Here is a 26,480-nt window from a genome sequence, read left to right as displayed (position 1 = left end):
ACAAAAAGACCTTGGAGTGCAGGTTCATAGCTGCTTGAAAGTGGAGTCACAGGTCGATAGGATAGTGAAGAAGGTGTTTGGTATGCTTTCCTTTATTGGTCAGAATATTGAGTACAGGAGTTGGGAGGTCATGTTGCGGCTGTACAGGACATTGGTTAGGCCAATGTTGGAATATTGCGTGCAATCCTGGTCTCCTTCCTATCAGAAAGATGTTGTGAAACTTGAAAAGGTTCAGAAAAGATTTACAAGGATGTTGCCAGGGTTGGAGGATTTGAGCTATAGGGAGAGGCTGAACAGGCTGGGGCTGTTTTCCCTGGAGCGTCGGAAGCTGATGCGTGACCTTATCGATGTTTACATAATGATGAGGGGCATGGATAGGATAAATAGACAATGTCCTTTCGCTGAGGTGGGGGAGTCCAGAACTAGAGGGCATAGGTTTAGGGTGAGAGGGGAAAGATATAAAAGAGACCTAAGGGGCAACATTTTCACATAGAGGGTGGTACGTGTATGGAATAAGGTGCCAGAGGAAGTGGTGGAGGCTGGTACAATTGCAACATTTAAGAGGCATTTTGATAGATATAGGAATAGAAAGTGTTTTGAGGGATATGGGCAGAGTGCTGGCTGGTGGGTCTAGATTGGGTTGGGATATCTAGGCGGCATGGACAAGTTGGACTGAAGGGTCTGTTTCCATGCTGTACATTTCTATGACTCTATGACTCTATCTGAATCTCCAGGCTCTCCATGCAAAAGATGAAATCTCCTGAGCACTGTTCTCAATATTTTTCTCCTGTCATCTATTCCTAGTTCTTCTACTTGGGTTATTGTGCATGAAATTGCATGGGCTCCTCTGATCCTATTCTCCATTCACCCTGCCCAACCCAGACATTTCCCACCCTCTTAGGAGCTCCAGTAATCCAATAGAGGATTAAGGGGCAGAGTACGTTTATGAAAAAAGAAGGTAAAATGACCACCATTGCTTTAGAAGCCATGTGATGCCTTTGAAATCTAATTGTATTGAATATAGGCTTTAATGGTGTGTTAATATCAGAATGCTGCATTCAATAACATTTCAGATTATGGTTTTAGTAAAGTGATTGTACATGAGAATGTGAGCCATGGAATACTTCCTGGTGAAGTCTTTAATTATAAATGTCATGATGCAAACACATAGCCATTGTTGGAATGTTTAAATCTGAGGAACTTTGTTATGCATTGGCACAGATTTAGTACAGTGTCTATTTGAAAAGTGTGTAGCTACTTTTGTCCAATAATCTCATTGAAAACTATGCAACAAATACTGAAATTGATACTGTCCTGATTATCTCTTTCTGTTCCTCTTGAGAGTCCTCCTTTGTCAGTACCTAAATGTGTTTTGCTCCTTTATTTGACCTCTTGCAGGAGCCGTGCTATATCAACATTAGTAGAGTGGAACTTGGGTTCTCCAACAGTTTGTGTGCTATTTAGTACACAACCAACTATTTGTGGTTTGGAACAAGCAATCTTCTGATGAATACTTGTCATTCTTTTAAGTTGCTGTAAGTTTTTAAATATTCCTACAATACACTGTTTCCTACCACTTGGAAACTTTTCTTATGCTTGGAAGTGATATTATGCTCTTTCAGAATGTGATAGGTTTGGCATTAGTACATTAAGACTGGTGGAGATTCTCACTTAGTCCCCTTCTAGGCATGATCACAAGGACGTAAATACAGAAATGTGGTCATTCAGCCCCCTCAAGCTAGTTCTGCCCATTCATTTAGATCATGGCTGATCAGTATTAGAAGCCCATCTATCTGTCTGAGTTCCAGAACCTTTAATAATCTTGCCTAAGGAAAATCTGTCACTCACGAATTTGAAGCTTCCAGTTGACATAGCTACAACACTTTTTGAAGGGATGAATTCTAGGCTTAAACTACTTTGTGAGTACTTTCTGACATTACCCTTGAGCAGGCTGGATTATTTTTAAGATTCTGTCGCCTAGATCAAGATTCTCCCTCAAGAGAGAACAGTTTCTCTCTATCCGTACCATCAAATCTATTACACTTCTTAAACACATCAGTTAGATTTTCTATATTCAAGGGAATCTGCATTTGTCTAATGAAAACTCAGTCTAGTTCACTACATTGAGAAAACATGCCATTACCTGTAAAAGTACAAACTCTCTCAGGATATGAATTTATATCTACTGTGCATTTATTGCCTCCAATTTGTACGATTACAGAAGAGGAAGTGCTGGTTGTCTTAAAACACTAAAAGGTAGATCAATTCTTGGAATTGGATCAGGTGTACAAGAGAACTTTGTGGAAAGGTAGGAAATGATTGCTCGGCCCTTTGCTGAGATATTCGCATCATCGATAGCCACAGGTGAGGTGCTGAAAGAGTGGAAGTTGGCTAAAGTGGTGTCATTATTTAAGAAAGGTGGTAAAGAAATGCCAGGAAACTATAGACCAGTGAGCCTGACATCAGTGGTGGGCAGATTGTTGGAGGGGATTCTGAGGGATAGGTTTTACATGTATTTAGAAAGGCAATGGCTGATTAGGGATAGTCAAAATGGCTTTGTACATGGGAGATCATGTCTCATTAACTTGATTGAGTTTTTTGAAGAAGTGGCAGAGGATTGATTAAGACAAAGCAGTGGAAGTTGTCTGTATGGACTTCAATAAGGCATTCAACAAGATTCTGTATGGTAGATTGGTTAGCAAGGTTAGATCATATGGAATACAGGGAGAACTAGCTACTTGGATACAAAAATGGATCAAAGATAGGAAACAGAGTGGTTGTGGAACGTTGTTTTTTGGACTGGAGGCCTGTGACCAGTACTGTGCCACAAGGATCAGTGCTGGGTCCATTGCTTTTATCACTTATATAAATGATTTGAATGTGAATATAGGAGATATGGGAGTAAGTTTGCAGATGACACCAAAAATTCGTGGTGTTGTGGACAGAAAAAAAGGTTACCCCAGAGTAGAATAGGATCTCAATCAGATGGGCCGATACGCTGATGGACTGAGGAATGGCAGATGTAGTTTAATCTAGATAAATGTAAGGTGTCACATTTTGGTAAGGCAAACCGAGGGCAGAACTTATAAACCACTGGTAAGGACCTGGGAAGTGCTGCAGAGCAGAGAGACCTTGGAGTGCAGGTTCATAGTTTGTTGAAAATGAAGTCACAGGTAGACAGGTTGTTAAAAAGATATTTGCTATGCTTACCTTCATTGGTCAATGCATTGAGTATACCAGTTGGGAGGTCATGTTGAGCTGTACAGGACATTGGTTAGGCCATGTTTGGAATACCACATTCAATTTTGGTCTCCCTGCAAAAAGTAAGGTGTTGTCAAATTTGAAAGGTTCAGAAAATATTTACAAGGATATTGCCAGGGTTTGAGGGTTTGAGTTATAGGGAGAGGCCGAGTAGGCTGGAGCTATTTTCCCTGGAGTGTCAGAGGCTGAGGAGGTGACCATATAGAAGTTTATAAAATCATGAGGGGCATGGACAAGGGCATGGACAAGACAAGGTGTTTTCCTTGAGTAGTGGAGTCCAAAACTAGAGGGCATAGGTTTAGGGTGAGAGGGGAAAGATTTAAAAGGGACCTGAGGGGCACCTTTTTCACACAGAGGGTGGTGCATGTATGGAATGAGCTGCCAAAGTGGTGGAGGCTGATACAGTTGCAACATTTAAAAGGCATCTGGATGGGTACATGAATAGGACGTGTTTATAGGGAAATGGGCTAAATTGGACTAGATTAATTCAGGATATCTGATTGGCACAAAAATGTTGGACTGAAGGGTCTGCTTTCATGCTGTACAGATCTATGGCTCTATGACTGTCACTAATTCAGCAACTGAGACAATTATTTCTTTGTGGTTCAGACAAAAAGTTGACTTCTACATTTGAATTGCAAAAGTTTGGGATAGAGCAGAGAAGCAACAATTGTACTTCAAGTGATGAGATCTTGGAACACTGAAGGAGAATGGCTTTGAAAAACCAGGATTAGAAGTTTTAAAGCATTTTGAAACTTTTTTAAAAATTAAAGAATAAACAATTTTTAAACTGCTTGGCTGAGATACAATGTAGACAAATTCAATGATGCGTGGTGAATGGGATTTGTACAAGTTACATAGTCTAAGCAGAGTTGTTAAATTTAGAGACTGTCGAATGTTGAAGATCAGCCAGTAGGGCATTGGCATAAAACCTGAAATTATTGGAGAAACTCAGCAAGCCTGACAGCGTTTGTGGAGAGAAAGCAGAGTCAATGTTTTTGGGACCCTACTTCAGAGGAGTAAACTGAAAACATTAATTCTGCTATCTCTCTGCATATGTTGCCAGACCTGCGGAGTTTCTCCAGTAATATTTATTTTTGTTTCAGATTTCCAGCATTCACAGTTTTTTGTTTTATTGCAGGGTATTGGTATAATTAATTCTAGAGGTGACAAATATATAACTGAGGACTTCAACAGCTGATGAACATGCAACGTATCCAAAACTGTGTGCTGTGTTAGACTGGTTTGATCAAAGAATATTCGCAGAGTGATGGAGTCTGCAGCTAGGGAATGGCGTTTGGTGTGAGAATTGAAAACAATATCTTCAGCTTCCCCAGTGTTTAGTTGAAGCCAATTTATGTTCATTTCGTGATGGTTATTGGATAAGCAGTATTGATGCTATACCAGCATTGGAGGAGTTGAAAGAGATGGTGGTGAGGTAGAGCAAGGTGTTCATGCCAAGAGTGTGGTGCTGGAAAAGCACAGCAGGCCAGGCAGTATCTGAGGAGGAGGAGAGTCGCCGTTTTGGGCGAATGCCCTTCCTCAGGAATGACAATGATGTGATCTTTGTGTCAACAGGCAATGTGTTGTCAGTGTACTTTGAAAACCACTGCTGTGCTTTCCAATGGTGTTACCAAGGGATTGCATCTAGATGATAAATTAAAGGAAGCAAAGGTGGGTTCACAGGGACACCAGAGATATTTGTATATGAGCAGGAGGAGAAACTATCGCAAGTGTTATTCTGAATACAATTAGGTAGTTAAGGACGGAACCGAGAAGAGTATCCTGTCAAGGTGAAGGATGATGAAGAGGCATTAGAAGACAATGATGTGACCATTTCTGTTAACAGGCAAGTGTAGAAGAGCCATAAACAGTGTTGCAGTCAAGAGGGATAGGTAAATTGAGTTATTGTAATGTTTTAATCTTTTTCTGAGTACTAAGAGGTGGTTTGTAATTTGTTCTTAATTCTTTTCCCTTTTAAAAGTAGGCAATGCTGTTAATTCCCAAGGCCTCCTTGTGAAATCCGAGTTATAATGGACCCACAACAAAATATTTTGGGTTATAAAAAAAGTAGGATTTATTAATGCATTCAAGACCTAAGGGAAGAGTTTGGAACAAATAGTGATACTCACAAGCATTCAAGAAAGAAAGAGAGCACAAAAGGAAAAGAAGTTGCAATTATGAATTACTTAAAATCAAAAATACGATCATTAATTCATGTGAATAGGAGTCCAATAAATCAAAGTCCAATTAAGTCTTTCAGTTGACAAGTCTGGCAGAATTTCCTCTAATAGGAGCTTGAATGCAGATGACTGTAATTGAATGCACAGCAATATAATCCTAGTAGACTCAGAAATTAGTTCACTTCTCTACCAAAGTTGGATTTTCCTGTTTAGAGGACGATACTCGAAGTAGACTGAAGTGAAGCCTGGAGCAGCTTTGTTGTGGACTGTAACAATGTAAAAAGCAGATTATAAATAAAAGTTAGCACTATGTCATTAAAAGCTATTCAAATAAATCAGCAGTTTCAGTAATTGGGTAAGGCTTCTAGTTCAGGCACTCAGGTAATGGGATGGTTTTGATGAATCATCAAAAAGCATTGCATTCTTTAGAAGATACTTGCAGTGACCATGAGTGTCATCTCATTCATTGTAAGCTTCAATGGTTTCCTTTGTTTCAATCTGTCTGAGGGAGACATTTTGCAGACTGATATTTTGTGTAGGTTTGTCTGATTGTCTGTAAAGTGCAATCTGCAACATTCAAGCAGGATAAGATAAGCTTTTGTGCTCTAGTCACTGCTGATTGGAACTCAGCAGAAGTTATAGTCAACTGGCATCATGTGATCAGTGGTATTCACATTGTTAGTCCAACAAAGTGCCCATTTAAAAAAATACAAGAGAATATCATTTTTTAAAAAATTCTTTCTACACATCATCTGGACATTATGGTCATGTTGGATATCTTTTGTGCCCCCCAAAAAATTCAAACTTAGATTTCCAGGAAAGATGGGAATTGATTTGGGAGGTAACAAAGCATTCAAGGACTTTAGCAGGGAAAGGGAATTTTGTGATGGGATGGTTGTTTACAAGGACAGGGTGGGAGGGGAGTGTGGTAGCATGTATAGGTTTTCCCTAACTTTCTAAACCCATGAACTCAACCAGCTATAAGGACATGCTTAGTGGATGCTTGGGAACACAAAATCTGCGAGGTCCCCTCCAAATCAGTCACCATCCAGACATGGAACAATATCGCAGTTCTGTCACTGTCTTTGGTTCAAGATCCTGAAACTGTCTTCTTAACAGCAATCTGTTTATACCTTTACAATGGGCCACAGCAGTTCAAGAAGACACTTCCTCAAGACTAGGGTTGGAGGATTTGAGCTATAGGGAGAGGCTGAGTAGGCTGGGGCTGTTTTCCCTGGAGCGTCAGAGGCTGAGGGGTGACCTTATAGAGGTTTGTAAAATCATAAGGGACATGGATAGGTTAAATAGACAAGGTCTTTTCTCTGGACTGGGGGAGTCCAGAACTAGAGAGCAGAGGTTTAGGGTTAGAGGGGAAAGATTTAAAAAGGACCGAAGGGGGAACTTTTTCTCGCAGAGGGTGGTTCATGTACGGAATGAGCTGCCAGAGGAAGTGGCGGAAGCTGGTACAATTACATTTAAAAGGCAACTGGATGGGTACATGAATAGGAAGGAATTAGAGGGATATGAGCCAAGTGCTGACAAATGGGACTAGATTAGGTTAGGATATCTGGTTGGGATGGAAGAGTTGGACCGAAGGGTCTGTTTCTGTGCTGTACAACTCTATGACTCTATTTCAAGGGCAAGAAGGGAAGAGCAATAAATGCTGACCTAGCCAGCAACATGCCGATCCAATGAGCAAATTAAAAGGTGCAAGTTCAGGGCTAAGGCATGGGGCCATAAGGCTATAAGACATAGGAGCAGAAGTTAGACTATTCAGCCCATTGAGTCTGCTCCGCCATTCAATCATGTCTGATAAGTTTCTCAGTCAAGAGTGTGGTGCTGGAAAAGCACAACAGGTCAGGCAGCATCCGTGGAGCAGGAGAATCGATGTTTCTGGCGTAAACCCTTCATCAGGAATCCAAATAAGTTTCGCAACCCCATTCTCCTGCTTTCTCACTGTAACCCTTGATCCCCTTGACACTCAAGAGCCTATCTCTCTCAGTCTTAAATATACTCAATGATCTGGCCTCCACAGCCTTCTGTGGTAGTGAATTCCGTAGATTCATCACTCTCTGGCTGAAGAAGTTTCTTCTTATCTCTGTTCTAAAAGGCTTCCCTTTACTCTAAGGATGTGTCCTCAGGTCCTAGTCTCTCCTACCAATAGAAACATCTTCCCAACATCCACTCTGTCCAGGTCATTCAGTATTTTGTAAGTTACAATTAGATCCCCCCTCATCCTTTCAAACTCCATTGTCAGCAAGTGTTCCTCATATGTTAAGCGTTTTATTCCTGGGACCATTGTCATGAATGGGATAGTGGGCTTTAGGATGCTCTATGTGGAGACCTGGCTTGGTAAGATAGTAGAAGTGCAGGACACAGCAGAGGCAGTGGATTGAATGGTGGGAATTTTGTGACAGACCAATCTGTGCACATGTTGGAAGTGAAGGTTGTGGAAACAGGGAGAAGGGCTTAAAAAAACAATATCTGCATTAGAGAAATTAATTTACAGATTAATTTTGCATTAATTGTGAATTATCCTGGAATAGTGAGCAATTCTTGCAGATGAAAGGACGTCCTAATAGTGTTTTATCTGCTCAAGCCAGCTGTGGTGTTGTATTGTTAAACCATATGTCTGTCCTTTCAAATCTGTGCTCTGTGGATATAAAGAAGTAAAGATAAGTGCTGATAGGGCAATGGCAAGAATGAAAGAAAGTATTGGTTTAATTGGAGAGAAAGACATAAAAGATGGCGGTGAGGATGGAATTGACCAAATCAGTAGCTAAGGGTTACAAAAGTAAAAGTGACAGTAAGATCAAAAAGAGTCATAAAAAACAATAAAGAGTTTAGACTGTTCTGTAAACTTCAGTGTAGAAAGACCAAGCACTATTAAACATAGACTGCCAATTAATTATGAGCTTGTTTAATTTTCTGGCGTGGACTAACTTTCCTCCAGGGTATTGTTTCCTGAGGTTTTTTTTGAGCTTCATTGTAATAGTGTAGAAGGAAAGGATAAAGAGGCTGGAGTGCAAGTGGAAAGGGAATTTGATATAGCAAGTGATAAGGAGCTGAAGTTGCATTTGTGAAGAAACAAAGGTATTCAGTAAAGTGGTCTCTTCACTCACATTTCATTTCGCAAACCTCACTATAGACAGTGGATGCAATATCGAAGGTAGAGAATATGCAAGTAAATTGTTGGATCACTAGGGAAAAATGTTGCAGGGCCCTTTATGTCTAGTGCTGATTTTGGATTATTTTCTCCTTTTAAGAGACAAATATGTAGGATGAAGACTCTCTGCTTGACTCCATATGATGTGCAACCAGGTGTCAAGAATCATTCCAGATAATAAGTCCAAGAAAGGAGCGACAGTAGATCATTTTCAGGCTATTATTGCTTCCTTTCATGTGGAGTCAACTTTCAAGAGAAGGAAGGAGGCAAGAATAATATACATGGTACACACTTCTGCTGATCCTTAGACAGTATTCATCACAGTCGCACAAGATGGTTGTAAATATTTATTGTCATAAGATATCACTACCTTCTTCCGTGACTAGTTGAGTCAATGACCCTGGCATTGAGTTGCTAGGTGAAGGTTATTGGAGGATTAAACTAATTGTAAAGGCATTATGGGGCCCTCTTGTCATGCAGTGGTAATGTCCCACTGGACTGGGAACACCAGGTTCAAATCCCACCTGCTCCAGAAATGTGTAATAACATCTCTGAACAGTTTGACTATAAAAGCAAGTTAAGTTTTAGAAACTAAAAATTTAACTGCAAAGGCATTCTGTTTCCACTAAATCTGGGTTATTTAATTAGTTGGCATCTTTCACTGGAGATAAATATCTTCTTTATTGTTTAATTTATTTGATTCAATTAAATCTGTAAACTTGTAACTTTAGGACTTTTCTACTCCCTTCAGTTTCTGCAGAAAAAAAACTTTCTTCGCCAGATTGAGGCCTTTGTGAACAGAGTAAGTAACTTTGTACCTTATTAACCAACCTTTCTATTCTCTCTATCTTGGCCCCAAAGAACCTAATACACTTCATTTAGATTCCTCCGTCAGCTTTCTGTGCTCCAAAACACCAATCCTAGCTGCCCAATATTTCCTTAAAACTAAAATTGCAAAAGTCCTTTGAAATCTCCTATACACTTTCTCAAGGGCTGTCACATATTTCCTATAATGCAATGATCAGAACTACATGCAACACTCCAGCTTTTATACTTTTGCAGAGTAAGCTTCCTGTTGCTATGTTGCATGCATTGTCTAATAATGGCAAGAACTATTGCAAATTCTTGACATGTCCAGTTGCCTGTCCCAGCCATCTTTTGTGATCTGTGGACATTCCCTCCAAGGGCCCTTCTATCCTCAACAGTTCTCAATGTTTTTACCATTTATTGTGTTCCCTTTAGCCTTTCTCAAATGCATTTCCTCACTCTTCTCTGGATTGAACTCAATTTCCCACAGTTGAGCCCAACTAACTAGTCAATAAGAAGTATTGAAAATCCCAAATGGCAACTGTATCAACAAAAGAATGTTCAAGCTGTGGTCAGATATCAGTCTTTTTTCCAGATTAACCCATGATGAATGCTTTGACTAAAATTCAAAAATGACTCCTGGACTAGGTCAGTAAGGGTTTCTTCAAAAAGTTTTGCTTGAATGTAAATTTTATTACCTTGTAATGACATAATCTTTCATTTAAGTTATTTTTCAATGTCTGTGTTTTTATTTGAACATGACTAAAAGATGTGAAATTGTTCAAAGTTTGGTAGAAGATTTGTAGCTCGGGTGCTCGTTGTTGTGGTTCTGTTCGCTGAGCTGGGAATTTGTCTTGCAAACGTTTCGTCCCCTGTCTAGGTGACATCCTCAGTGCTTGGGAGCCTCCTGTGAAGCGCTTCTGTGCTGTTTCCTCCGGCATTTATAGTGGCCTGTCTCTGCCGCTTCCGGTTGTCAGTTCGAGCTGTCCACTGTAGTGGCCGGTATATTGGGTCCAGGTCGATGTGTTTGTTGATAGAGTTTGTGGATGAGTGCCATGCCTCTAGGAATTCCCTGGCTGTTCTCTGTCATGACAAGCAACATGAATTCGACTGGGACAACACTACCATTATAGGGCAAGCCAAACAGAGAACATTCCTAGAGGCATGGCACTCATCCACAGACTCTATCAACAAACACATCGACCTGGACCCAATATACCGGCCACTACAGTGGACAGCTCGAACTGACAACCGGAAGCGGCAGAGACAGGCCACTGTAAATGCCGGAGGAAACAGCACAGAAGCGCTTCACAGGAGGCTCCCAAGCACTGACGATGTCACCTAGACAGGGGACGAAACGTTTGCAAGACAAATTCCCAGCTCGGCGAACAGAACCACAACAGATGTGAAATTGATTAAGGACTTTCACAAAGGGACGTTGACTGCTCATGTTGAGAACTTTATGAGAAGATAAGATAGTCAAGGGAGATGGCAGTAGTAGGAGTGCTGCACATAGGCTTTCTAACTTCTATCTATTCTATCTTTATCCTGTGCTTGAATTGATTTCTGGAAACAGGAATGTCAGCAAGGATCCAGAATCATGCCCTGCCCATTAATTTTGAAGATCTCTGGTGCTGGCCTGATCAAGTTCTGCCTCTTTTTAAAATTTCACCCACTGATCTGCCACAGATTTACATCTAAGTTGTTGTTTCCAGTCCATGTCTGCTGAATGACATCTTAACTTAGTTGATTTAGTTTTAGTGTCATAGTGTCATATAGCGTAGAAAAAGGGCTTTTTGGGCCCACCATGTCTACACCAACCAGCAAACATCAAACTTCATTAATCCTATTAACAGGCATTTGGTCCATAATCTACCACAACCCACCATTTTAAGTGCTCATCCAGTTGCTTCAAAATGTTGGTGAGAGTATTTGCCTCAACCACTCTCTCAGGCAGTACACTTTGTATTTCTATCAAGCTCTAAGTAAAAACATTTTTTATCAGATCTCGTCCAAGCCACTTGCTCTTTGCCTTAACCTATGCGTTCTGATCTTAGATACATCTGCCATGGGGAAGAGATTCTTATGATTTACTCTGTATGTGCCTCTCATAATTTTGGACACCTCAATCAGATCACCTCCTCAGCTTCCTCTGCTCCAGGGAAAACAAACCAAACCACTCTTGTGTCTCCTCATAACTGAGTCTTTTCATCCCAGAAAACATCTTAGTGAATCCCATCTGCACCGTCTCCAGTGCAATCACATATTTTCAATAGTATGGTAGAATTATTGGTTTCCATCTATATTTCACCTGTGACCTGGCCAGTGTTTCATAAAGGTGTAATAAGACCTCTTTGCTCCTATATTCTACATCTCAGTTAATGAAGGCAAGTATCCCCTATGCTGTCTTCACTACCTTTTTTAATTATGTTGACATCTTCAGGAATCTATGGACGTGCACACCAAGATCTCTTTGTTCCTCAATAGCAAGGACCTACCATTCATTATGCATTATGCATTCCTTATTAGAACTTCCAAAATGCATCACCTCATACTTCTCAGAATTAAGTTCCATCTGCCCAATTTACCAGCTGTTCAATACCAGACTGTAGCCTGAGATCATCTTCCTCACTATCAACAACACCACCAATTTTCTTGTCCTCTGCAAACTTACAAATTATATCTTCTACATTGACATCCAAGTCATTAAAATACCATTAAAATAAACAGCAAGGATCCCAATATCGAACCCGGTAGTAGACCGCTGGTCACAGGTTTCCAATTACAAAACAACCCTCCACCTTCACCCTTTACCTCTTATTTGGAAGACCATTTTGGATACAATTTGCCACTTGTGTTGGATCCCATGAGCTGATACCTTTCGGATCAGCTTTCTGTATGGGACTTTGTCAAAGACCTGACTGAAGTCCATGTAAGAAACATCAACTTTTCCCCAATGGAGAACTGTAGAATATAAGTCACACTGGTAGTTCAAACTATTGACCAGCTCACTCTGTGCCATTTTAACACAGTAGTTCAGTTCCTTTTTTGGTTATCTTCTGATCTTTGTAGCTAGAATGATCAGAATCTGTAAATCAGAAACTGAAATGTCATAATTATTTCATTTTGAAATGTTATCTGAAACATTGTAGTGATTTTGTGCCCTTTACAAAAAACTATTAATTTTCCTAAAAATATTAGTGCAACTGTAAACTGGGAAAATGTGTATTAAACTTGCATTGTTTTGCCCCCACTCCTTCACCATTGTAATCAGGTTCATATGCCAATGCTTAATAATAGGTTCATAATTCATTTGTTTCTGTTTCCATTTCATAAATTTGACATGTTTCTGTTAATTTCAACCAGCATGTTGGAAAAAAACGAGACATTGCATCATGACATAGACTTGAGCCATTAGTTAAGAAGACGTGGCTAATAGGATAGACAGTGGACTGCAATCAGTGGAAGAATGAAAGCATGTTCCAACATCAATTAATAGTTTTTTTTTGTTTTGTTTTGCTTGACTAGCAACTAACTGTACTTCAAAGCAATTCATTGTACATGATACATTCAGGACATCTGTGATAAGGCATTGTATAGATAAAACTTCTATTTGATGTAAAATTGACTTCATTTATTTTCCAGGGATTTAATTACAAATTATTAATGCAACCCTAATAAAAATTAATAAAAATGTGTAAATATCTACATATTTTAATATTGGTAAAGAAGGTCCTGCCCATTTTTGACAATGTTGCTGATTGTAAATTTTCATAGAGCGTGTCTGATTTCATGCTACTACAGTGTGTTCAATCTTTTAAAATGTATTAAAATTCATATAAATTTATTATGTACAAACAGATTGCAGATTACAAAATAATCTGACATACAGCTTGGAACAATGTGCTGCTACATTTTCAGCCCTTCTGTCTATTCAGGACTAGATAGTATGGAACTTCCACAATCAATCATATTAATAATTTAACCAGGCTAGCATTAAGGTTGGGAATGTAAGTTCAGCCTGTGAATATATGCATACAAAAATATTTTCTTTTTACTTTGTGCCCAACATGAGTGTACATTTGAAATTAATGAGACAAATTACTTTTTACAAGGTGAAATGGTGCTGTCAAAATGATGATTTTCAGGATTTGTGCTACCTAATTAGTTGTATTCAAGGAAATTGTCATGACTGATGATAAAAGCTATGCAAGTGTTTTACAAATATTATTAGTGTTATCTGAAAGATATATTGTTATTTTTAGAGGAAAATAAGAGTACAGACTTTTAAAAGTGTGATGTCAACAGTCCAGGGACAGTTTGTCCCTGTTAGGTTGAAGGGAAAAGCTGGCAGATTTAGGGATCCCTGGTTGATGAGGGATATTGAGGCTCTGGTCAGGAAAAAGAAGAAGGCATTAATTAGGTTTAAGCTATCGGGCTCAAGTGAATCCCTTGATGACTGTAAAAAATGTAGGAGCACACTTAAGATGAAAAACAGAAGAGCAAAAAGAGGGTATGAGATGGATCTGGCAGATAAGGTTAAAGATAACCCTAACAGGTTCGATAACTATAATAAGAGTAAAAGGGTGGCTAGGGCAAGAATAGGCCCCATTAAAGATCAGCATGTCCATTTAGGTATAGAGCCACAGAAGCTGGGGGTGATCTTTAAAGAATATTTCTCCTCAGTGTTTACTGAGGAGAGAATCATGAATGCTGCATAAATAAGGGAAACAAGTGTTGATGTTTTGGACTGCATGCATTTTACCAGAGAGGAGCTGTTTGCAGTCTTAAAGTGCATTGAGGTGAATAAATCCCCTGGGCCTGATAAAGTTCATCCTCAGATGATGTGGGAGGCTAACGAAGAAATTGCAGAGGCCCTTGCAGAGATTTCTGCCTCAACTTTAGCCACTGGTGAAGTTCTGGAAGACTGGAGAGTAGTAATGTTGTTCCATTGTTTTAGAGAGGTAGCAAAGGCAAACCAGGGAACTACAGGCCAGTGAGCCTGACACCAATGGTAGGCAAGTTGTTGGAGAGGATACTGTGGGATAGGATCAATCAACGTTGGGATAGTCAAGGTTTGATTACGGATAGTCAACGTAGATTAGTGCGCGGGCCGTCAAGCCTGACAAATCTTTTACAATTTTTCGAAGAGGTAACGAAGAGGATAGATGAGGGTAGGGCAGTGGATGTTGTCTATATGGAGTTTAGTAAGGCCTTCGACAAGGTCCCGGACAGCAGGCTAGTCATGACGGTTAGGTTGCATGGGATCCAAGGAAAGCCAGCTAATTGGATTCAAAACTGGCTCGATGGTAAGAAGCCCGGAGGGTGATGGTTGAAAGTTGTTTCTCGCAGTGGAGGCCTGTGACTACTCATGTATGACAGAGTTTGGTGCTGGGACTTCTGTTATTTGTTATTTACATAAATAATTTGGATGTAAATGTATAAGACATGATCAGTAAGTTTGCGGATGATACAAAATTAGGAGGTATTGTTAATAGTGAGGAAGTTTATCAAAAATTAAAGTGGGATCTTGATCAGATGGGGGAGTGGGCTAATGATTGGCAAATGCAATTCAACACAGATAAGTGTGAGGTGTTGCACTTTGGAAAGTCAAACCAAGGTATAACTGGTACGGTCCTGAGGACTTTGTAGAAAGTAACGTCACAGGTAGATAGGGTGGTGAAGAAGGTATTTAGCATGCTGACCTTCATCGATTGAGGCAGTGAGTAGAGGAGTTGGGACATTATGTTACAATTGTATAAGTTCTTGGTGAGGCTGAAGTTGGAGTATTCTTCTGCTCCCTTTGCTCTAACCCCAATCTCACCATCAAACCAGTGGATAAAGGGGGTGCAGTGGTAGTTTGGCGCACTGACTTCTACACCGCTGAAGCCAGGTGCCAATTCAAAGACACCTCTTCCTACTGCCCCCTTGACCAGGAGCTCACCCCCTCCCCATCACCAAACCTCATCACCCCAGGGGATCTCCCACCCACAGCTTCCAACCTCACAGTTCGGGAAACCTGCACCGCCTGATTCTACCTCCTAGCCAAGATCCACAAGCCTGATTACCCCGGCCAATCTATTGTCTCAGTCTGCTCCCGCCCCATTGAATTCATCTCCATTTAACTCGATACTGTCCTATCCCTCCTAGTCCAGGAACTCCACACATACTTTTGGGACACCAACTGTGCCCTCCACCTCCTCCAAGGCCTCTGTTTCCCCAGCCCCCACTGCCTCATCTTCACCATGGACATCCAGTCCCTCTACACCTCCATCTGTCATGACCAGGGCCTCCAAGCCCTCCATATCTTCCTCTCCCGATGTCCCCTCCAGTACCCTTCCACTGACACGCTGAATTGGTCCTTACCCTCAACAATTTCTTCTTCGAATCCTCTCACTTCCTCCAGATGAAAGAGATAGACATCGGCATCCAAATAGGCCCCAGCTATGCCTGTCTCTTTGTCGGCTACGTAGAACAGTCCATCTTCCAAAGTTAAACCGGCACCACTCCCCACCTTTTCCTCCGCTGCATTGATGACTGCATTGGCGCCACCTTGTGCTCCCACAAGGAGGTTGAACAGTTCATCAACTTCACCAACACATTCCACCCCGACCTTAAATTCACCTGGACCATCTCTGACACCTCCTTCCCCTTCCTGGACCTCTCCATCTCCATCAACGATGACCGACTCAACACCGACATTTTCTACAAAGCTACCGACTCCCACAGCCACTTGGACTACACCTCCTCCCACCTTACCTCCTGCAAGAATTCTATTCTGTATTCCTAATTCCTCCACCTCTGTCCCATCTGCTCCCAGGAGGACCAGTCCCATCACAGAACACACCAGATGGCTTCCTTCTTTAAAGACCACAACTTCCTCTCCCACGTGGTTGAAGATGCCCTCCAGCGCATCCCAGCCACGACCCGGACCTCTGCCCTCGAACCCCACCCCTCCAACCGCAACAAGGACAGAATCCCCCTGGTCCTCATCTTCCACCCCACCAACCACCATCATCCGCAGACATTTCCGCCAGCTACAAACGGACCCCATCACTCGGGAGATATTTCCCTCACCACCCTTATCCACTTTCTGGAAAGACCGTTCCTTCCGTGGCTACCTGGTCAGGTCCACACACCCCCGCCCCCAAAACCGCCAACAACCCACCCTCCTCTCCTGGCACCTTCCGCTGCCAACACAGGAATTGCAAAACCTGCACCCACCCCTCCCACCTCACCTCTGTCCAAGGCCCCAAGGAGCCTTCCACATCCATCAAAGTTTCAACTGCCCTTCCATACATGCCATTTATTATATATGTTGCTTCCGATGCAGTCTCCTCTACATTGGGGAGACTGGACGCCTTCTCGCAAAACGCTTCAGAGAATATCTCCAGGACACCTGCACCAATCAACCCCACCACCCCGTGGCCAAACATTTCAACTCCCTCTCATAGTCTGTCGTGGACATGCACATCCTGGGTCTTGTCCATTACCACTCCCTTACAACCCAACGCCCGGAGGAAGAACGCCTCATCTTTCCGCCTTGGGACCCTTCAACCCCATGGCATCAGTGGTCTTCACCAGTTTTCTCATTTCTCCTCCACCCACCTCACCCCAGTTCCAATATTTTAGCTCAGCACCATCCTCATGACCTATTCCACCTGTCAATCTTCCTTTCCACCTATCCGCTCCACCCTCCTCTCTGACTTATCACCGTTACCTCCACCTCCATCCACCGACTGCACTCTAAGCTATCTTCTCCCCAGCCCCACCTCCTTCCATTTATCTCTCTACCCCTGAGGCTCCTAGCCTTATTCTTGACGAAGGGCTTTTGCCCAAAACGTCGATCTTCCTGCTCCTCCGATGCTGCCTGACCTACTGTGCTTTTCCAGCACCACTCTAATCTTGACTCTAATTTCCAGCATCTGCACTACCCACTTCCGCCTACTTGGAGTATCATGTATAGTTTTGATCAGCCTGTTATAGGAAAGGCATAGTTAAGTTAGAAAGAGTGCATAGAAGATTTATGAGGATGTTATGAGGACTAGTAAGGAGAGGTCGGCCAGGATAGGACTCTTGCTTGGAACGTAGGAGAATGTGGGGTGATTTTATTGAGGTTTACAAAATCATAAGGGGCATAGATAGAATGAATGCATATAGCCTTTTTCCCAGGGATGGGGAATTGAAAACTAGAAGGCATAGGTTTAAGATAAGAGGGGAAAGATTTAGGAAGAACCTGAGGGGCAACTTCTTCATACAGAAAGTGGTGCATATATGCAATGGGCTGCCAGAGAAAGTAGTTGAGGAAGGTACAATTGCAACATTTAAAAAAACATTTGAACAGGTCAATGGATAGGAAAGATTTAGAGGGATATGGACCAAATGCAGGCAATTGGAACTAGCTGAATGGGCACATGGTCAGCGTGATTCCTGATGAAGGGCTCACGCTCGAAACATTGATTTTCCTGTTCTTCGGATGCTGCCTGACCTGGTGCATTTCCAGCACCACTCTAACCTTGACATGGTCAGCATGGACCAGTTTGGACCGAAGGACCTGTTTCCATGCTATATTACTCTTTGACTTTATGACTATAAGTCCAAAGCAGAGTTTTGTCCGTGATGCCCCAATTACCATGGCAGGACCTGGAATTATGCCCACTCCTGTTTTCTTGCTTTTCCCCATTTTGGTTGTGATCAGAATTAAAATTTCAAGTGATGGCAACATGCAAGGGAAGCACATGCAATTCGACGACAGGCGAAGCTCCTTCATGGTGACACTGCTGTATCTAAAGGTAGGATATAGAAGAACTTCCTGGGAAAATAGGGAAGCTGACCTTCACAATGAAAGTCATTTCTGCCTAAAAGCAATGCCATTAACAAAATACTTACTGAGAGCACAAAGGTGGCATGGATTTTGTTTTTTGTTTCAACTTTAAATTTTGTGTCTAAATAATTCAAATTCCATTGGTTTCAATTTCTTCATGTGTGCATTGTATCGTCATTATTTATTGAAACTAGCTTGCTGAGATGGCTAAATGTCATGGTGCGCCCTCATGATTGGTATGTGTTGATGGTTCCAGAAGAGTTCAGGCAAAGCATTGAGTGTAGGAGTTGGGAGGCCATGTTGCAGTTGTATAGGATATTGGTTAAGCACTTGTGGAACATTGTGTACAATTCTGGTCTCCCTCTTACTGGAAGGATGTTGTGAAACTTGAAAGGGTTCAGAAAAGATTTACAAGGATGTTGCCAGGGTTGGAAGGTTTGAGTTATAGGGACAGGCTGAATGAGTTGGGGCCATTTTCCCTGGAGTGTTGGAGGCTGAGGGGTGACTCTATAGAGGTTTATAAAACCATAAGGGGCATGGTCAGGGTAAATAGACAAGGTTTTTTCCCTGGAGTGGGGAGTCCAGAACTATAGGGCATAGGTTTAAGATGAGAGGGGAAAGATTTAGAGGGACCAAAGGGGCAACCTTATCACACAGAGGGTGGTGTACATATGGAATAAGCTGCCAGAGGAAGTGGTGGAGGCTGATACAATTACACGATTTAAAAGGCATCTGGGACTGGATTAATTTATGATATCTGATTGGCATGGATGAGTTGGACTGAAGGGTCTGTTTCTGTGCTGTACATCTCTGTGACTCTATTGGAAGAAACATTGTTATGTTTTGTATTTACTCTTTATTGAATATTTATTCAAGTGTCCAGTATGGTACTCTCAGCAGGGATAACTGAAATGTTATAGGTGAGCTTAAAATCTTGCAAGGACTGGGACAGTGTCAGAGGCCACATCTGGACACAACTCCTTTGGCCCCTTCTCCATTTTGATTGACTGTTCTTTACATACACATACTCCCTATCTCACCATTGACTGACCCTTGTAATTCAAAGTGTTCATGTACACTGCCACTCTCCTGTACAGCTTTGTGTCATCGAGTTCTACAAGGAAAACTACTGAGATTGGATGCAACTATACAAAGCCAACTGGTACACAACATTGTTAAACTATTGTGAACCAGGTGAGATTGTCATGTACCACTGACTTTATCTTAAAGTATGGCTTTCTCAATAAAAGTTTTGCACTATGAGTCTTCATTGGCATGGAAATGTATTACAAATATGAGCCCATCAGTGCTGGCATGAGGCACTATCCACTGCAAAAACCCACCAACGTTATCTTTACATCTCTACTGGCTGTTGCGAAAACACAATTTTCTGTATCGTGCCAAATTCAATCACACCATCTGCCATGTTTTCCAGTCGTGCAGCTCCTTAAAATCCACTCCAAGGATACTAGTAACCTGTGAAAAACGCCTACAAATCTTTATTGTCTTATACTGCATACCAAGTTGTTTTTTTACAGGCATTTTTATCATCATCTATCTGAAAGTTACTTAATCAATTTTAAGTAACTAGATTAGCTGTGTGAAAATCTTCTTGAGTCATCCATCATTGTTGTTAGGATAAGAGTTGTACAGTTTGATTTACTGTTCATGAAGAAGCATTTGGAACAGTAAAATATGCATAAACGCTTAAATCTTTGTGAATCTATAATGGTAGTAAAACAACAGAGAAAATAAGGTTGGTCATCAAAGAAAATAATAGTCCATGTACTTCCTCCAGTCCACATAAGTAAAACATTATAGACTACTACACAACATCCATTAATCATTTTGGCACCGCAGTGCACATTTTAACCAGTAAATGATAGCTGAAAGATCAAAAGTATATTGCAATTGAATTTACTTACAGTCATAATTCCACAGGACTGAAATAGAATTTTATTATTTCCATTTATCCATTGTATACACTCTAAAGGAATGGCAAGTGCATAGTTGTTCTTAAAGCTCGTAATGGACTTTTCCTGTATCAATTCAGCTGTATCTGAAGGTAAGAGACTGTTTCCTAATTGTCATGAAGTTAAAGGCATATACTGTACCTTTAAGAGAGAGTGAATGTGGTTTTGCACTGAGAGCTGACAAGCACCTGTCATATGACTAACTAGCAGTCCCAGAGTGTACTGGAAAATTGAAAATATGTAACATTTAGCTATGAAATAGATATCTGAGGTGGTTGCTGTTTTGACAACAACTTGAATTTAACCAATCAGTTTAAATTGTTTCTCAAGGTACTAAAATTCAATTGAGTTTGAATGTATTGTTTTACCAACATCGAACTAATGAGACGATCTGATGTTGGGTCTATAAAAAGACAGGCAGTTTGAAAGTCAGACAAAATAACTGCCGTCAATAGAGTAACTGCCATCGAAACATTCTCTATCAAGGATACCTTTTCATATGAAACATCTTCATAGTAAAAAAGAAAGAAGACAACCCAAAGCTATCTTCACCTGAAAGAAGAAAGACACAGATGACAACAGCTGCTGCATAGTTTTGAAATTAAGTCGATGTAAGTTTAGTGAGTGTTTCATTGGAACAGTATAGTGTTATAAAGTTGGAGGCAGATAATAAGCATTTCAGAGAAAGTTGGGGGGGGGGGGGGGGGTGTGATGGGGGGGTCTACCAGTTGTGCATAGTTGTTGTTTAATGTTCACTTTTAGAAATTAAAAAATAAATTGATGTTATTTTCTTTGAATTGTAGAATTTGGGAGTTCTCTGTCACTCATATATTTTAACAAATTGCAGGGCAAGATGAGCTTTTCTGGGTGTTTACTTTAGTTAACAGAGGGATTCACCACCATGTCATAATGCTAATGAAAAGGGAAAAGAAAATGACTGTTTTTTTCTAAATGCATGTTCAGGGCATTTTGTCAGACTCAAGTAACATGTTGCTACTGGAGATTTGAAAATTAATCCTGTTGAGAGCAGATTTAGCTGAATGTCATTAAGCATTTTAGTAATACTGGGGCTTTTGCTTTAACACATGGATGACAACACAAAGTTGATGCTTAGCATTTATTAGGTGATTTTAGAATTATGTTATAAGAGCCTTTGGATTTGTACAAAGGAACCCAAGAAGAGTTAATAATGTGGAATTCTAATTAATTTAAAAATAATTTCCAGATTTTATTTTTGTTCCGTCATGCTTTGTGATGAAATGCTAAGCTGCAAAACAGTTGAAATTTGTTTTATCCTTTACCTTGCAAATGGTTCCTTTCAAGTCGCTGCACAACCCTGTCTCTTCCCCATCATTATAGGAACATAGAAATAGGAGTAAGCTATTGACCCCATCGAGCCTGCTTTGTCATTTAATATAGTCATGGTTGATTGAGCACTTCAATATCTTTTACCCACAATATCCCTATAACCCTTTATATCATGCATTGTCAAAAATCTATCAACCTCTCCAGTTGTCAATAACATAGAATTCCAAAGACTCACCACTGAGTGTAAGGGGAGGCAATGATATATTGACAATGCCATTGGACTAGTTGTCTAGAACCTTAGGTAAATGTTCTGAGGATATGAGTTTGAATCCCACCATGGCAGATGGTGAAATTTGAATTCAATAAAAATCTGGAGAGAAGCTCGCCAATGGTGACCATATAACCATTCATTCACTAATTTCCTTTAGGAAAGGAAATCTACTGTCTTTACCTAATGTGGCCTGTATGTGATTCCAGTTCCACAGTAATGTAGCAAACTCATGAATGCTGTTTTTGTAAATGGGGATTGCCAACAAATGCTGCCTACTCAGTGATCCCCAGTGATGAATGAATAAAAAGAAGTCCTCACCTTGGTTCTAAATGAGATTCCCCTTCTTTGTAAATTGTGCCCCCTGGTTCTACACTCTCCAACCAAGGGAAACAGCTTACCTGCATCGACCCTATCTAACCCATTATGTCATTTGTACATTTTAATGATCACCTCTCATTCTTTGGAGCTCGAGAGATTTTAAGTCCAGTTTACCCAATTTTTCTTATAACCTGAGTACAAACCTGGTGAACTATTATTGTACTCCCTCAATGGCAATAATATCTTTTGCAACACAAGGATATCAAAACTCAGTATCCCAGGTGTGGTTTAGCCAATCTTCTACACAATTGAAGCAAGACTTCCCTATTTCTGTTTTCAAATTCTCTTGCAGCCAAGATAAATATTCCAACAGCCTTCCTAATATGTTGTTGCACCTGCAAATACTAGCCTTCTGTGATTTATTAACAGGAACAGAATATTTACTTATTTGGCTCAGTACCATAGTTAGTTTTATAATGTTCCTGTACAGTTCCTTGGAGCATTTGATTGTGTTACTGGAATCACTAATATTAGTTGAAGCTGTTGATCCAGTGAGAAGAGGAGTAAGTGACTGGACTGACAGCGACAATATCTACATCTGCCTGCAGCCTTGCGCAAATTATCTCCCAGATAAAGCAAATTCTGGCTGTTTGGATAATTTATTGACATTCTGGATATGTACTTTATGAGGTGTTAGGACCACATCATTCATATCTGGACCTAGTAAAGGGTTACCAAGATTGAAAGCTTTTATCATTCGGATAAAATGAAACATTTTTACCCATGATGGATATTTTTATTGGATTATTTCTTGCTGGGAACTACGGCATTAAAATTAGTTTCAGTTGGCTGTATTGAAGGTGTAAATTGTATTTAATACCATTTCATAGGCACTAAAATGCATCTGGTTGTTCCAGGGGAAGTACAGTTTGGTCTTATTAGATATCATTAATCAACCTATACAGACATGTTATGACACATGTCTGGAACAGTTGGGACTTGAACCCAGACTTCTGGCTCAGGGTGTAGGGATACTATCAGTGCACACCAAAAAACTTAAATCTTGTCTTATTAAGGTCAGTTAAAGGTAAAACCTTGTCATCAGTCAGTCCATCAATTTCTTCAATAATAATTAAGTCTGAAATGCATGTAGTCTCAAGTTGAAAGAACTAAAAGAGATCAGTGATATAATGGAAGGAGCCATACCGCATTTCAATTCAAACATTGGGTGAATAGCTGCCCATTTCAATTCAAACATTGGGTGAATAGCTGCCCACTTATGTATGGGAAGCACAAGGGGAGTGGTTCCACTTCTTGGAAGCCCCATGCCACCAAGGTAAAGTCCAGCAGTTTTATTTGAATTCACAAGCTTTCAGAGCACTGCTCTATCATCAGGTGAAGTGGAGGGAAGCACACAGGCACAGAATTTATAGGTGTCTACATCTCGGAAGAGATAGCATTTATCCATTGTTCAGGTTGCTTCCATGCATTCCATGGCTGTACCAGTCCTGTGACTCAATATGCTGGGTGTTTGTCAGGAAAAGACTGGATGCTTCCTACAGCATCCTGCACTTCCTCTGATAGGGATGTCCTCTCAAAAGATGGACAGAACTTCCACAGCTCACAAGGCATTAAGGTACTAACACTGCATTCTGAAGTATTTGGATCTCTGCCCTTCTCGGCAGGAAGATTATTCTAATCCACATTTTTGACAGGAAGGGTATTTTCTATGTTTTATGTTCTAACTGGTGCAATTTTCTTTTTCTTGCAAAAAGTAAGTGATAATACTTATTCAAAAGTTGTCAGTTTATTATGTGTTCAGTGTACAGTACATCATTTTTAATACTTTATTGGATTCTTCGCTTTAATCGGAAATTAAAATAGCTTTGCTTTCCAAAGCTGTGATTGTGGAAGTTGGGAGGTGGGGGTGGGAGGGGGGGTGTACAGATGATGTAAATAGTAACACAGTCAAAGACTAAAGTGGAAGTGATTAAAAATAATACCTGTACAGCTGAATAAACAGTTTAAGACCTCTCCAAGGGCAGATCGTAATCAAATTAGAATTTTTGCCAAACGTCCTCCATTTCAGTAGTTTATTTGCATCAGCATTTTAAAGATGTATGAAATAAGTTGTGTACTTTAGCCAATGGCATCTTATTGTTTGAATTGATTACTTTTAACATTGAATGAAAAAATAGGAGGAATGGATAAAGCACAGCTAACTGTGAAATATGAATTGTATCTGCAAGATTGAGTTCTAGTTAGTCTCTTGGGGGGGATACATTTATCATATCCAATGATCTGTACTCTATTTATAGCCTGTGAAACGAGGAGAGGAAACTAGACATACAACTCTGTTCGTGTAATATTATGCCAATGGAAGCAAAGCTTTTGTTAAACTTCCAACTAAAACTTGAGAGAATTGGTGAAGTGATGAAATAAGCCATTTTTAATCTTGGCATGATTTACTTTCTCTGACCATTCCAACACCATTTTGAATGCTATGTCCCACATGAATAATTTTAATTCATCAGTCTGAAATGTTGACCTATTGCCATCTACATTTCAAGCTATTAAATTGATTTTCCAGAACTATATAAGTTGAATGTTACACTTCAACATGTTTAGAAACACAGAAACATAGAAAAATAGCAACTTGAATAGGCCATTCGGTCCACCGAGTCTGCTCTGCTATTCAGTATGACCATGTTTGATCATCCAACTCAGTAGCCTGTTCTAGATTTTACCTCATTTCCTTTGATCCCTTTAGCCCTAAAACTATATTTAACTCCTCCTTGAAGACAAGAAGAAAACAAGTTTTGACTGGAGAATAACTGGAATGTGCCTTCAGGGTGGTCATGTGACTGTGTTCTGAATTTAGTGACTTTGTGCATTATTGCTGCTTTCATTTGGGAGTTCATCCCTGCAGATTGGTGGTGGAAGATTCTAGAACTTAAGGCTCTTGCAGTTATCGTTGGCCATTGGACAGATACTGAAGTGGATGTCAGCCCAATTTTCCTGCTGCAGCTCATTCTCCAAATCTCAGGTTTAAGTTTGAGTAATTTTAAACAGCAAGCCAATAATGGAAGAGTACTGAAGTCACATTTCATGTAAACAACTAAAGGACATACTGTCACAGAATTGGGAATACCTTTGGAGAGAAAAAGATAGCTCAATTTATTATCAGTTTTCATTGAGGAGGCAAAGGAGATATCAGCAATAAATAAGGAAAGACAGGCAAAGGAATATTGCTTGATGTGAACAATGAAAGGATACTGGCTACTAATCACTCTAACTGTGCTGTCTTTCATTTATTGTCACTGAAAAGATAACTAACTATGGCCAGGTTACTCTGAGAAAGTATAAGACATAAACAGGTTTTATGTGATGAATGATTGCAAATGAATTTTACTGGAGTTTACAAGTGCTTGCTTTATGTAATTTCCCCTTCAATGTCCTAGCATCCAGCATATATTGATCTTGTCTTTCTGCCCACCAAACTGACACTGGTTCTGCTCACCCTGGACAATTTCCCAGATATTTTCCAGTTGCATTTCTTATCCAGAGAAAGGCAAGTGATGGAAGAGAACACTCTCAGCACTGGGCCCTGCCTGATGTTACCAGTACTCCTGGCCCAAGAGCCTCCTTGCTATCTTTTACCATGCTGGACACCAACAGACCATTTCCATCCATTCACTCATGTTGGAAACCTACCACATTGAATGTAACCTCCAACTGTCCTCTGTAGCCCTGAGGGAATGACATTATACCTTAATGCAGTCTACAGTTCTCCTCTATGCTCCCATGTGGAGGCTACAGTGGTGATCACTCCCAGAATGATGTTGTTCCACCTCCTCCCCATGTACTTGAGTTTCCCATTTGTCCCCGCCCTTTTGCCTACCTTTATCTATGCCTCTGCTGCCCACCTGGTGAGTCAAGGCTCTTTTCAGCAGTGACTGCCCCACTTTGTAATGATAGTACCCTCTTACACCATCCTCAATAAACAATGAACAGATTCTTATGGTCTCTGGAAGACTTCGAAAAGCAGCCCCTAGACAGACCCCGACTACTTTGTTTGCAAATCCCCCAACAAATAAAACTAATCATGCCCCATTCCCTGAACTGTAGTCTGACAAATCCCCTGAGTGTGATGACTTGAGTGGATGACTAACCGTGGCCAAGCCCCACAGACTGTGCCTATCACTGACAGTATGGGGGCCCTCTGACTAGGTTGAGAACTAATCTTCAGACAGTTTCTGACATGGGCATTTTGTTGACTACACATGCAATGTGTTTGTTGCGGAGGCTGCTGACACATTAATGTCTCCATTTGTTGGGTACTGTTCAGAGAGATGATGCCCACTTCCCC

General features: G+C 40.6%; 1 protein-coding gene across 5 annotated transcripts in view; it reads left to right on the top strand.

The window, feature by feature from the left end:
* Nucleotides 1-26,480, top strand: part of kalrna (kalirin RhoGEF kinase a) — a 753,406-nt gene that overhangs the window by 71,903 nt on the left and 655,023 nt on the right. The window lies entirely within an intron of this gene.

The sequence above is a fragment of the Chiloscyllium punctatum genome, chromosome 10 (assembly GCF_047496795.1).
Source record: "Chiloscyllium punctatum isolate Juve2018m chromosome 10, sChiPun1.3, whole genome shotgun sequence".
NCBI lineage: Eukaryota > Metazoa > Chordata > Chondrichthyes > Orectolobiformes > Hemiscylliidae > Chiloscyllium > Chiloscyllium punctatum.
Note: the sequence above shows the minus strand (reverse complement) of the source record. Positions and strands in the feature narration are given on the sequence as shown.